This window comes from Bubalus bubalis, chromosome 3 (assembly GCF_019923935.1).
Source record: "Bubalus bubalis isolate 160015118507 breed Murrah chromosome 3, NDDB_SH_1, whole genome shotgun sequence".
Lineage (NCBI taxonomy): Eukaryota > Metazoa > Chordata > Mammalia > Artiodactyla > Bovidae > Bubalus > Bubalus bubalis.
In genome coordinates, this window is record NC_059159.1 from 95,134,456 (window position 1) to 95,148,997 (window position 14,542).

The window sequence follows — 14,542 nt, forward strand, 5'->3', positions numbered from 1 at the left end:
AAACAGTACCACACTGGTCATATCCAAAACAGAAAAATGGTGTCAAATGAATAGCTGCTACTTGGGGAACTAAGGAAATTGACCAATAAGAATATTCACATATATAAATACTACATAATTTTCAATAAGTTCTTTTAAAAAGCTTATTCTGATATCCTATCTAATTGATACATGTCAGGTTTTAATTCTGTCTCCAACAAGACTTAAAAGTTATTAAAAATATTCAAGATATTCTAAAATGTTTCGATACATTTTGTGAAGTGTGTTTACTCAACTCGTTAGGAATTACTTGTCAGGAATCTCCTAAACTTGATCTCTACATGCCAGGGAAACACAGTTGAAAGGGAACAAATAAAGAAGGAAGCAGATGGGACAGTTTTTAATAGTAGCATCACTCAGGATCTGTCTGAGTGAACAAGAAATTGCACAAAAAAACTAATTTAAAATTGTCAAGTGGCCTTTGTTCTTTAAAGGAAATGATTTCCTTGCAATTGTCCAAAAGCCTCAGATATGGAATTAATATGGCTCTGAATATGACCCTTTTTTCCTGCTTTCATTAAAGAACCTGAAATTATTTTGAAGTACATTTTAAGAAATAATGTCCCTATATGAATTTAAACTTCCAAAATATTTACTATCTGAAGGGGGCACAAAAGGTATTCTGTCTACCATAAATATTCAAGACATTCTTTTGGTTAGGTAACATCAAACTATGACCCAGAGGCCAAATGTGATCCAGCTGTTGTTTTTATAAAGTTTACTGGACCATAGCCATAATCATTCCTTGTATTATTTGTGGTTGTTTTCTCACTATAATAGGCGAGTTGAATAGTTGCAGGGATCATACAATCCTCAAAGCCTAAAATATTTACCACATATAACTTAGAATTAAGATGTTTGCTGACTCCTACTGGACCTCTTGAAATAATTTATATTTGATCCAATTATAAGAAAGTCTTCCCAAAGCACAACGTACAGCTAATATAGATGTCCAAATATTTTGACATGAATACATGTACACACACATGTGCACACACACACACATATTTATGTATAGTATTTTTAAATAATCTGCCCACAAACAACAGTTTTTAGCATGACAAAACAAATCTTCAGCATCTTTTAACAACAGTGAAGATGAAAGCCATATGAGATATTCAGACACTGATCCATCTTTGGATGGGTGACACAGCAGGGTTGTTTTAGCTTACAAATTACAAAGATCATATTTGGTCAATATGAGAGAATTAGATAATTTGTCCTACAATTACACTTTCTAAATAGAGATCAGGTTAATCTAGGATGGTAGGAAAAGGAATAATGAAGTAAGGGGGAATATCAAACCAAGATGGAGTAATGGAGCTTAAAACCTAAACAGTAAGAATGCCTTTCAGCCTGAAAAAAACTTTTTTTAATGGACATGATATATGCATTAATGGTCTCCAGTTGTATATCAGACAACAAAGGGCTATAATCATTGGAAAGGTTAAAAAAAAAAAAAAAAAGGACATGAATCCAACACTTTTCACATCTTTCCTATAGAAAGTTTTCTGATTGTTGCACAGAAAGGACAAACATAGGCAAGTTCAACAGTCTGCATGAGTTGTGAAATGGGCTTTTATGAAGGTTAAAGCAGCTAGAAGTGTAGTATTGGCCCCAGAGAGAGTTCTGGATAGCCTTGAAGATTCCCTTTTTAGTATTCAGTTGAATACTTGATCAGCTCATATATACAAGGCAACTACTCAAGGATAGGGGGAAAACAAACTGATAATTAGAGGGAAAACTAAAACTGGAATTTACCAAACGCAGTGACTTACCACTAGCCAGAGTAGAAACCCTCCTCACAATTTGTTAACATTGGGTAAAGTATTCAGAAGAGTTTAGTTAAACAGTAGAGAAAAAATAGCCCTAGACCAAACACTGCATTGATCCAGCCTAAAAATGCTTTTAAGCGACTCTGAAGAATCAGCACTTTTTCAATTTATTCAACTTAGTCCCAGAACAAAGTTTCAAAATATTTAAACAAATGAAATAATAGAGTACAACAAAGTAAAATTCACAATATTTGACAGCTAAAACAAAATTATCAGGCATCATACAAGTAGGACAACTCATAAAACAAACTCCATCATTTGAAAATGACCCAGAACTGAACACATGAGAATTAGTAGCCACTGACACTAAGGTGAAAGTGAAAGTAAAGTCGCTCAGTGGTGTCCGACTCTTTGCGACCCCTTGGACTGTAGCCCACTAGGCTCCTCTGTCCATGGGATTCTCCAGGCAAGAATACTGGAGTGGGTTGCCATTTCCTTCTCCAGCCACTGACTTAGTGTCAGCCATTGTTAAAACTATTTTGGATGTTGAAATGTTAGAGGAAAGACTAGACATGCTAAATAGCAACATGTTAATTAAGGATAAAGATTTCAAAGTGATAGTGAAAGTTGATCAGTCATGTCCAACTCTCTGTGACTCCGTGGACTATTCAGTCCATGGAATTCTCCAGGCCAGAATACTGGAGTAGGTAACCTTTCCCTTCTCCAGGGAATCTTCCCAACCAGGGTTCGAACCCAGGTCTCTCACATTGCAGGCAGATTCTTTACCAGTTGAGCCAAAAGGGAAGGACAATTATGGATAACGATTCAAACATTTAGAGATTTCAATTATAATGCTTGAGTTTTAAAAAATACTCTAATTGGGATTAATGACAATTGAATATTAAATAAGAAAGTATCAGTGACTTGAAGGCAGTGGAATAGGTTACCCAAAATGGAACACAGAAAAAGATGGAAAAAAGGAGAGAACTGAAAGTTGGGCAGATGCAGAAAAGTGTTCAAATAAATGACCAACTTTTCCCCCCAAATTTTATGAAAAGTAAAAATCTACAGACTGAAAAGCTAAATTAATCATGAACACACACACAAAAAATAAACTAAAAGGCACACTATAATGCAATTAGTTAAAATCAGTGAGGAAGATAAAATCTGATAGTTTTCAGTGCTCAGTTCTTAAATAACATCACTGGTTAAATGTATTTCCAGTTGTTGTTGTTCTTAATTTCTCTAAGAGTTCATTACTACTATATGGTTTTTATATACTGATTCTGCAGCCTATGCATGCTAAGTCGCTTCAGTTGTGTCAAACTCTTTGCAACCCTATAGACTGTAGGTTCCAGGTTCCTCTGTCCGTGGGATTCTCCAGAAAAGGATATTGGAGGGGTTGCTGGTGCCCTCCTCCAGGAGATCTTTCTGACCCAATTGAAACTGCATCTCATGCATTTGTATCCTGTTCCTTTATTGAGTTTATTATTTATAGTAATATTTTGTGTAGTCTTTAGGGTTTTGTGTATATATATATATATCATTTGCAAATAGTTATACTTTTTCCTTGGCAAGTTAGATGCCTTTTATTTATTTTTCTTGCCTAATTGCTCAGACTAAAATTTTCAATACTAAGTTGATTAAAAGTGACAGAAGTGAGCATCTTTGTTTTGTTACTGATCTTAGATGAAAAGGCTGTTTTTCAACATGAAGAATGATGTTAGCTGTGAGCCTGTTATATTTGGCTTTTTTTAGGTTGAGGTTATGTTGCCTCTATGTTCACTTTGTATTGAGTTTTTATCATAAATGAATGAATTTTGTCAGGTGACTTTTGACAAAAAAAAATCATAGTTATATATACATATCAGGTCTTCCCTCATGGATCAGTGGTCAAAAATTCACCTGCCAATGCAAGAGACACAGGTTCAATCCCTGGGTTGGGAAGATTCCCTGGGGAAGGAGATGGAAACCCACTCCAGTATTCTTGCCTGGGAAATTCCATGGACAGAAGAGCCTGGAGGGCTATAGTCCATGGGGTCTTAAAAAGTCAGACATGACTTAGTGATTAAACAATGGCAACACACACACACACACACACACATATATATATATTTTCATATTATTTTCCAGTATAGGTTATTATAAGATATTGAAAATAATCCTCTGTGCTATATAGTAGTGCCTTTTTATTTTATATACAGTAGTTTATATCTTCTAATCCCAAACTCCTAATTTATCCCCTCACTTCCCTTTTCCCCATTAGTAATCAAAAGTTTTTCTATGTCTCTGTGTCTATTTCTGTTTTGTAAAGAAGTTCAGTTCAGTTCAGTTCAGTTCAGTTGCTCAGTCGTGTCTGACTCTTTGCAACCCCATGAATTGCAGCACACCAGGCCTCTCTGTCCATCACCAACTCCCGGAGTTCACCCAGACTCACATCCATCGAGTCAGTGATGCCATCCAGCCATTTTATCCTCTGTCGTCCCCTTCTCCTCCTGCCCCCAATCCCTCCCAGCATCAGAGCCTTTTCCAATGAGTCAACTCTTCACATGAGGTGGCCAAAGTACTGGAGTTTCAGCTTCAGCATCATTCCCTCCAAAGAAATCCCAGGGTTGATCTCCTTCAGAATGGACTGGTTGGATCTCCTTGCAGTCCAAGGGACTCTCAAGAGTCTTCTCCAGCACCACAGTTCAAAAGCATCAATTCTTCTGTGCTCAGCCTTCTTAACAGTCCAACTCTCACATCCATACAAGACCACAGGAAAAACCATAGCCTTGGCTAGACGGACCTTTGTTGGCAAAGTAATGTCTCTGATTTTGAATATGCTATCCAGGTTAGTCATAACTTTCCATCCAAGGAATAAGCATCTTTTAATTTCATGGCTGCAGTCACCATCTGTAGTGATTTTGGAGCCCCCAAAAACAAAGTCTGACACTGTTTCCACTGTTTCCCCATCTATTTCCCATGAAGTGGTGGGACCGGATGCCATAATCTTCATTTTCTGAATGTTGAGCTTTAAGCCAACTTTTTCACTCTCCACTTTCACTTTCATCAAGAGGCTTTTGAGTTCCTCTTTACTTTTTGCCATAAGGGTGGTGTCATCTGCATATCTGAGGTTATTGATATTTCTCCCGGCAATCTTGATTCCAGCTTGTGCTTCATCCAGCCCAGAATTTCTCATGATGTACTCTGCATAGAAGTTAAATAAACAGGGTGACAATATACAGCCTTGATGTACTCCTTTTCCTATTTGGAACCAGTCTGTTTTTCCATGTCCATTTCTAACTGTTGCTTCCTGACCTGCATACAGGTTTCTCAAGAGGCAGGTCAGGTGGTCTGGTAAAGAAGTTAATTTTTATCAAATTTTCCATTGCAAACATAAATGATACCATATGGTATTTGTTTTATTTATTTACTTCACCTGGTATCACAATCTCTGCGTTTATCCATGTTGCTACAAATGGCATTATTTCTTTTATATGACTCTGAAGTATTCCATTGCATATATGTGCCAGGTCTTTATATATTCATCTGTTGATGACCATTTATATCGCTTCCATATCTTGCCTATTTTAAATAGTGTTGCTATGAAAACTGGGGTGCATGTATCCTTTCAAATTAAGAGTTTTCTCTGGCTATTTGACAAGGATTGGGATTTCTAGATCAAACAGAAACTATTTTTAGTTTTTTAAGGAATATCCATGCTGCTTTCCATAATTACTGAATCAATTTACATTCCCACCAACAGTGTAGGAAGGTTCCCTTTTCTACACACCCTCTCCAGCATTTATTTGTAGACTCTGTAGGATGATCCATATAGTAGAGAGTTAGAGTTGGACATATCAGTATGAATTATCTCTAGCTTAATATGGACAGAGATGATTTGATAGAGAAATATTTATAGATATATGTATATTTATGGGTTACCATATACACATATATTTCTTTGCCCAATCAGCTGAGATGCCTTAGAAACTATACTCCAGAAATGACAAGCATAATTAGCATCCAGATCTTCATTTCAAATATCATCCTCCAATGAAATGAAACTGAGCTCCTCGAGAAATGGCTGATTCTAGCACTGAGCAGGAACTCTACCAGATGTTCCTGAATCATCATGTAGCTCCAGAAAGTAAAAGAGTGCTAAAAGATCAAAACAAAACAACTCCTTCCAAAACAGACACAATGATGGGGGTGCTGCTATGTCACTTCAGTTGTGTCCGACTCTGTGTGACCCCATAGACGGCAGCCCACCAGGCTCCCGTGTCCCTGGGATTCTCCAGGCAAGAACACTGGAGTGGGTTGTCATTTCCTTCTCCAATGCATGAAAGTGAAAAGTGAAAGTGAAGTCGCTCAGTCATGTCCGACTCTTAGTGACCCCATGGACTGCAACCTACCAGGCTCCTCCGCCCATGGGATTTTCCAGGCAAGAGTACTGGAGTGGGTTGCCATTGCCTTCTCCAGATGATGGGGGTGGGGGGTCTAAATAAAAAGGATTACAGGAAACCAGCTGAAAGAGCTCCCAATGGCAAAAAGCTGGAACATTTTGAACCACAAAAAAATAAAATAGTATCGGCACTAACCAAAGTATAAAATAAGTAACCATGAGTCCATATTGATACAATTAGATGACTAAAGTAATAAATGGGGCAGGAGTAAGAGACCTATGTTCCATGCATGAAGATTCCAAATACTTTATGCAGATAATTCACTACCATGGTGGTAAAGTCTAACTTCCCACTCTTTAGGTATGGGCTGCAGATAAAGAACTCCTTTCAGATAGTACAGTATGAAAAATGCTGATAAAGAACAACTTTAAAGCAGAGAAACCTGACAAACACTAACTCCAAACACTAACTCGGGCAGGTGATTAAGGTCAACATCAGCAGTCATCACTTACCTTGCTAGTGTGTACTCTTGATATGACATGCTTAAAATGGCACTTTACGTCAGCAGTGTTTCTTGTATAACCCCAGTCTAAAAAAAAAGAAATATCTTCAGTTGTAGTTGAGAGATTTTCTACAAAATACTTGAGCAATAGTCTGAGACTTCCAAGTTCACTGATAACAAGAAATGTCTGGACAACTGGAGTTGTCCAGTCTGGAGTTTCATAAGGATACACGATGATTAAATTTAATATGCCATTTTGGATGAGATCCTGGAGCCAAGAAAGGACACTAAGTGCATGTTAAGAAAATCTGAATAAGACACTGACTTTACTTAATAATTAATATTGTTTTTTTTTAATGATTAAAAGTGTATCATACAAATGTTACTCTTTTAAATGAAATGAAAACTGGGTGAAGTTTCATGGAAACTGCTTCTATTATCTCCACATTATTTCTATAAAGTTAATTTTTTTTTAGTAAAAGTTACTCAACAGTAAAGTTGAAGTATACATTTTCAGATGTAAACAAGAGATAAATTCATCTCTGGTACATGAATACCTTGGAGATATTGAAGGTCTCGTTCCAGACCATATTAAAATAAAGTGAATATTTCAATACAGAGAGTCACACAAAGCCTTTGGGTTCTAAGTGAATATAAAAGTTATATTTACATTACACTGTAGTCTATTATGTGTGTATTAGCATTATGTTTAAAAATAATCTATATACCTTCATTTAGAAATACTTTATAGCTAAAAATTGTTAATGGCAACCTGAGCCTTCAGCAAGTCTCAGTAGTAACATTAAAGATCAAAGATCACAGATCACTATAAAAATATGGCAATAAAATAGTTTGAAATATTGTGAGAATTTTCAAAATATGACAGAGACATGAATTAAGCAATTGCTGCTGGGAAAATGGTACCGATAGACTTGCGAGATTCAGACTGCAAAAAAACAAACAACACACAAACACATACAATCTGTGAAGTGCTACTGAACAATCTATGCCAGACTTGCACTACAAATGAAACTTTAAGGGAATTTGTGAGGATTGTTAACAAGTATGTTTGTAAAATATTTGATATCAAGAAAGTAATCTATTTGAAATGATTATTGTAGGATTATTATAAGTAAAGCAGTAAATAATAATTCAAGTTAAAGAGTGATAAATTAAGACTGCCTATTTTGTTCCCTAAGTTCAGTTCAGTTGCTCAGTCATGTCCAGCTCTTTGCGACCCCATGGACTGCAGCACTCCAGGCTTCCCTGTCCATCACCAACTCCCGGAGCTTACTCAAACTCATGTCCATAGAGTCAGTGATGCCATCCAACTATCTCATCCTCTGTCTTCCCCTTCTCCTCCTGACTTCAATCTTTCCCACCATCCAGGTCTTTTCCAATGAGTCGATTCATTTCCTTTTGGAGAAGGGAATGGCAAACCACTTCAGTATTCTTGAACTGAGAACCCCATTAACAGTATTGTTCCCTAAAGATATCCCTAAAAGTAACAAAATGCAATATAACTGAAATATGTCCACAGAGGAGATAGAATGGAATAAGAATACAATTTCTTTGATTTTAAAGAAGACAGAAAAGAAAGAAAAAGGAAGAAAGAAGAGAAAGAAAAATGAAAAGCAAATAATACAGTGGCAAATACAAAACCAAACTTACCAAGAAGTATGTTATATATAAGTAAAATAAAATCTCTAATTAAAAGCAGAGACAACCTAACAGGATTAAAAAAGCAAGAAGAAGCTGTAAGTTCTTTAGAGGAAATTAATTTTAAGTATAAAGATGCTGGCACATTGAAAGTAAAAGATTGGAAGAAAAAGTACAGATAGTTGGTTTAGATTTATAAATTATAGATAATCTGGAATTTAAAATAAGAAGTACTAACAGACACAAAGAGGGTCATTTTATAATGAGAAAAAGAGTCAATCAAGAATACTTAATATATTCAAATGTAAATGTAACTAATTAAAAGCAATTCAAAAATACATATACTTAATACCCTCATTGAGCATAGTGATTCAGTTTTTATAGATTAAACTTCATTAAACGTTACTACAAATTAATGGCTATAATTCTCTATACATAGTAGCATTTATCCTAGCATTATCTCTAAAAACTATTGTATCTCAGACACTTGATACCCTTTTAAGATAAATAATACTGCATTACATATATTTTGATTAGAAATTTTATTATATCACTTATTATACACATATGTATATATTTGGAAAGATAGATACATAACTATTCTGGATCTCTTAGCACTGAATATATATAGTTACCAAAGGAAAATCTCATTTGTGTCTTTTCTGTCCTTCCACAGCCTGGAAGTGTATTTTCCCCCTCTGTCTAAAATAAAACCCATTTTGGTTAGTTTTAATTTTTATATGCCAAGGAAGTACATTGTGCTTAATTATAAAATGATCATTTTCTTGGATTTGTCTCTTTACTTTCTAAATTATTATATTTTCTATAATCTTCTTTACAGGGAATATTTTCTTTTTCTTTATATACATTAAACCTAAAACTGTTGGCAAAATAAACAATTGTTAAATGAATTTTTTTTTTCTTCTTCTTCAACATATTTTTTTATTATTTTATTATAAATTTATTTTTTCTAATTGGAGGTTGATTACTTTACAATATTGTACTGGTTTTGCCATACATCAACATGAATCCAGCACGGGTATACACGTGTTCCCCATCCTGAACTCCCTTCCCACCTCCCTCCCCATACCATCCCTCTGAGTCATCCCAGTGCACCAGTCCCAAGCATCCTGTATCATGCACTGAACCTGGACTGGCAATCCATTTCACATACAACATTATACATGTTTCAATGCCAATCTCCCAAATCATCCCACCCTCACCCTCTCCCACAGAGTCCAAAAGACTGTTTTATACATCTGTGTCTCTTTTGTTGTCTTGCATACAGGGTTATCATAACCATCTTTCTAAATTCTATATATATGCATTAGTACACTATATTGGTGTTTTTCTTTCTGGCTTACTTCACTCTGTATAATAGGCTCCAGTTTCATCCACCTCATTAGAATTGATTCAAATGTATTCTTTTTAATGGCTAATACTCCATTGTGTATATGTACCACAGCTTTCTTATCCATTCGTCTGCTGATGGACATCTAGGTTGCTTCCATGTTCTGGCTATTATAAACAGTGCTGTGATTAACACTGGGGTACACGTGTCTCTTTCAATTCTGGTTTCCTCAGTGTGTATGCCCAGCAGTAGGATTGCTGGGTCATAAGGCAGTTATATTTCCTGTTTTTTAAGGAATCTCCACACTGTTCTCCATAGTGGCAGTACTAGTTTGCATTCCCACCAACAGTGTAAGAGGGTTCCCTTTTCTCCACACCCTCTCCAGCGTTTATTGATTATAGACTTTTGGATAGCAGCCATTCTGATTGGCATGAAATGGTACCTCATTGTGGTTTTGATTTGCATTTCTCTGATAATGAGTGATGTTGAGCATCTTTTCATGTGTTTGTTAGCCATCTGTATGTCTTCTTTGGAGAAATGTCTGTTTAGTTCTTTGGCTCATTTTTTGATTAGGTCATTTATTTTTCTGGAATTGAGCTGCAGGAGTTGCTTGTATATTTTTGAGATTAGTTGTTTGTCAGTTGCTTCATTTGCTATTATTGTCTCCCATTCTGAAGGCTGTCTTTTCACCTTGCTTATAGTTTCCTTTGTTGTGCAGAAGTTTTTAATTTTAATTAGGTCCCATTTGTTTATTTTTGCTTTTATTTCCAATATTCTGGGAGGTGGGTCATAGAGGATCCTGCTGTTTTTTAGGTTGGAGAGTGTTTTGCCTATGTTTTCCTCTAGGAGTTTTATAGTTTCTGGTCTTACGTTTAGATCTTTAATCCATTTTGAGTTTATTTTTGTGTATGGTGTTAGAAAGTGTTCTAGTTTCATTCTTTTACAAGTGGTTGACCAGTTTTCCCAGCACCGCTTGTTAAAGAGATTTTCTTTTCTCCATTGTATATTCTTGCCACCTTTGTCAAAGATAAGGTGTCTATAGGTATGTGGATTTATCTCTGGGCTTTCCATTTTGTTCCACTGATCTATATTTCTGTCCTTGTGCCAGTACCATACTGTCTTGATGACTGTAGCTTTGTAGTAGAGCCTGAAGTCAGGTAGGTTGATTCCTCCAGTTCCATTCTTCTTTCTCAAGATTGCTTTGGTTATTCAAGGTTTGTTTTGTTGTTGTTGTTTGTTTGTTTGTTTGTTTTTTATTTTGTGTTAAAGTTTCTTTTTTCTTTTTTTTTTAATTTTATTTTATTTTTAAACTTTACATAATTGTATTAGTTTTGCCAAATATCAAAATGAATCCGCCACAGGTATACATGTGTTCCCCATCCTGAACCCTCCTTCCTCCTCCCTCCCCATACCATCCCTCTGGGTCGTCCCAGTGCACTAGCCCCAAGCATCCAGTATCATGCATGGAACCTGGACTGGCAACTGGTTTCATACATGATATTTTACATGTTTAAATGCCATTCTCCCAAATCTTTCCACCCTCTCCCTCTCCCACAGAGTCCATAAGACTGTTCTATACATCAGTGTCTCTTTTGCTGTCTCGTACACAGGGTTATTGTTACCATCTTTCTAAATTCCATATATATGCGTTAGTATTCAAGGTTTTTTGTATTTCCATACAAATTGTGAAATTATTTGTTCTAGCTCAGTAAAAAATACTTTTGGTAGCTTGATAGGGATTGCATTGACTCTATAGATTGCTTTGGGTAGTATAGTCATTTTCACTATATTGATTCTTCCGATCCATGAACATGGTATATTTCTCCATCTATTAGTGTCCTCTTTGATTTCTTTCACCAGTGTTTTATAGTTTTCTATATATAGGTCTTTAGTTTCTTTAGGTAGATATACTCCTAAGTATTTTATTCTTTTTGTTGCAATGGTGAATGGAATTGTTTCCTTAATTTCTCTTTATTTTCTAATTATTAGTGTATAGGAATGCAAGGGATTTCTGTGTGTTGATTTTATATCCTGCAACTTTATTCATTGATTAGTTCTAGTAATTTTCTGGTGGAGTATTTAGGGTTTTCTATGTAGAAGATCATGTCATCTGCAAACAGTGAGAGTTTTACTTCTTTTCCAATTTGGATTCCTTTTCTTTTTCTGCTCTGATTTCTGTGGCAAAAACTTCCAAAACTATGTTGAATAGTAGTGGTAACAGTGGGCATCCTTGTCTTGTTCCTGACTTTAGAGGAAATGCTTTCAATTTTTCATCATTGAGGATAATGTTTGCTGTGGGTTTGTCATATATAGCTTTTATTATGTTGAGGTATGTTCCTTCTATTCCTGCTTTCTGGAGAGTTTTTACCATAAATGGATGTTGAATTTTGTCACAGGCTTTCTCTGCATCTATTGAGATAATCATATGGCGTTTATTTTTCAATTTGTTGATGTGGTGTATTGCATTGATTGACTTGCAGATATTGAAGAATCCTTGCATCCCTGGGATAAAGCCCACTTGGTCATGGTGTATGATCTTTTTAATGTGTTGTTGAATTCTGATTGGTAGAATTTTGTTAAAGATTTTTGCATCTATGTTCATCAGTGATATTGGCCTGTAGTTTTCTTTTTTGGTGGCATCTTTGTCAGGTTTTGGTATTAGGGTAATGGTGGCCTCAAAGAATGAGTTTGGAAGTTTACCTTCATCTGAAATTTTCTGGAAGAGTTTGAGTGGGATAGATATTAGCTCTTCTCTAAATTTTTGGTAGAATTCAGCTGTGAAGCCGTCTGGACCTGGGCTTTTGTTTGCTGGAAGATTTTTGATTACAGTTTCAATTTCCGTGCTTGTGATGGGTCTGCTAAGATTTTTATTTCTTCCTGGCTCAGTTTTGGAAAGTTGTACTTTTCTAAGATTTTGTCCATTTCTTCCAAGTTGTCCATTTTATTGGCATATAATTGCTGATAGTAGTCTCTTAGGATCCTTTGTATTTCTGTGTTGTCTGTTGTGATCTTTCCATTTTCATTTCTAATTTTATTGATTTGATTTTTCTCCCTTTGCTTCTTGATGAGTCTGGCTAATGGTTTGTCAATTTTATTTATCCTCTCAAAGAACCAGCTTTTGGCTTTGTTGATTTTTGCTATGGTCTCTTTTGTTTCTTTTGCATTTATTTCTGCCCTAATTTTTAAGATTTCTTTCCCTCTACTAACCCTGGGGTTCTTCATTTCTTCCTTTTCTAGTTGCTTTAGGTGTAGAGTTAGGTTATTTATTTGACTTTTTTCTTGTTCCTTGAGGTATGCCTGTATTGCTATGAGCCTTCCCCTTAGCACTGATTTTACAGTGTCCCACAGGTTTTGGGTTGTTGTGTTTTCATTTGTTTCTATGCATATTTTGATGTCTTTTTTTATTTCTTCTGGGATCTGTTGGTTATTCAGCAGCATTTTGCTCAGCCTCCATATGTTGGAATTTTGAATAGTTTTTCTCTTGTAATTGAGATCTAATCTTACTGCATTGTGGTCAGAAAAGATGCTTGGAATGATTTCAATTTTTTTGAATTTACTAAGGCTAGATTTATGGCCCAGCATGTGATCTATCCTGCAGAAGGTTCCGTGAGTGATTGAGAAAAAGGTGAAATTCATTGTTTTGGGGTGAAATTTCCTATAGATATCAGTTAGGTCTAACTGGTCCATTGTATCATTTAAAGTTTGTGTTTCCTTGTTAATTTTCTGTTTAGTTGATCTATCCATAGGTGTGAGTGGGGTATTAAAGTCTCCCACTATTATTGTGTTATTGTTAATTTCCCCTTTCATACTTGTTAACATTTGCCTTACATATTGTGGTACTCCTATGTTGGGTGCATATATATTTATAATTGTTATCTCTTCTTCTTGGATTGATCCTTTGATCATTATGTAGTTTCCTCCTTTGTCTCTTTCCACAGCCTTTGTTTTAAAGTCTATATCATTGGATATGAGTATTGCTACTCCTGCTTTCTTTTGGTCTCTATTTGTGTGGAATATCTTTTTCCAGCCCTTCACTTTCAGTCTGTATGTGTCCCCTTTTTTGAGGTGGGTCTCTTGTAGACAACATATATAGGGGTCTTGTTTTTGTATCCATTCAGCCAGTCTTTGCCTTTTGGTTGGGGCATTCAACCCATTTACGTTTAACGTAATTATTGATAAGTATGACCCTGTTGCCATTTACTTTATTGTTTTAGGTTCAAGTTTATACACTCTTTGTGTGTTTCCTGTCTAGAGAAGATCCTTTAACATTTGTTGGAGAGCTGGTTTGGTGGTGCTGAATTCTCTCAGCTTTTGCTTGTCTGTAAAGCTTTTGATTTCTCTTTCATATTTGAATGAGATCCTTGCTGGGTACAATAATCTGGGCTGTAGGTTATTTTCTTTCATCACTTTAAGTATGTCCTGCCATTCCATCTTGGCCTGAAGAGTTTCTATTGAAAGATCAGCTGTTATATTTATGGGAATCCCCTTGTGTATTATTTGTTGTTTTTTCCTTGCTGCTTTTAATATTTGTTTTTTTGTGTTTGATCTTTGTTAATTTGATTAATATGTGTCTTGGGGTGTTTTGCCTTGGGTTTATCCTGTTTGGGACTCTCTGGGTTTCTTGGACTTGGGTGATTATTTCCTTCCCCATTTTAGGGAAGTTTTCAACTATTATCGCCTCAAATATTTTCTCATGGTCTTTCTTATTGTCTTCTTCTTCTGGAACTCCTATGATTCGAATGTTGGGGCGTTTAACACTGTCCTGGAGGTCTCTGAGATTGTCCTTATTTGTTTTAATTCGTTTTTCTTTTTTCCTCTCTGATTCATT

At 35.6% G+C, this 14,542-nt stretch overlaps 1 long non-coding RNA gene across 1 annotated transcript in view; it reads right to left on the minus strand.

The window, feature by feature from the left end:
* Positions 1-14,542, minus strand: part of LOC123332813 — a 120,806-nt gene that overhangs the window by 34,049 nt on the left and 72,215 nt on the right. Inside the window, exon 2 of the long non-coding RNA XR_006549870.2 lies at positions 6,715-6,791. This is a non-coding gene — a long non-coding RNA (uncharacterized LOC123332813). The remainder of the gene's footprint in view (positions 1-6,714; positions 6,792-14,542) is intronic.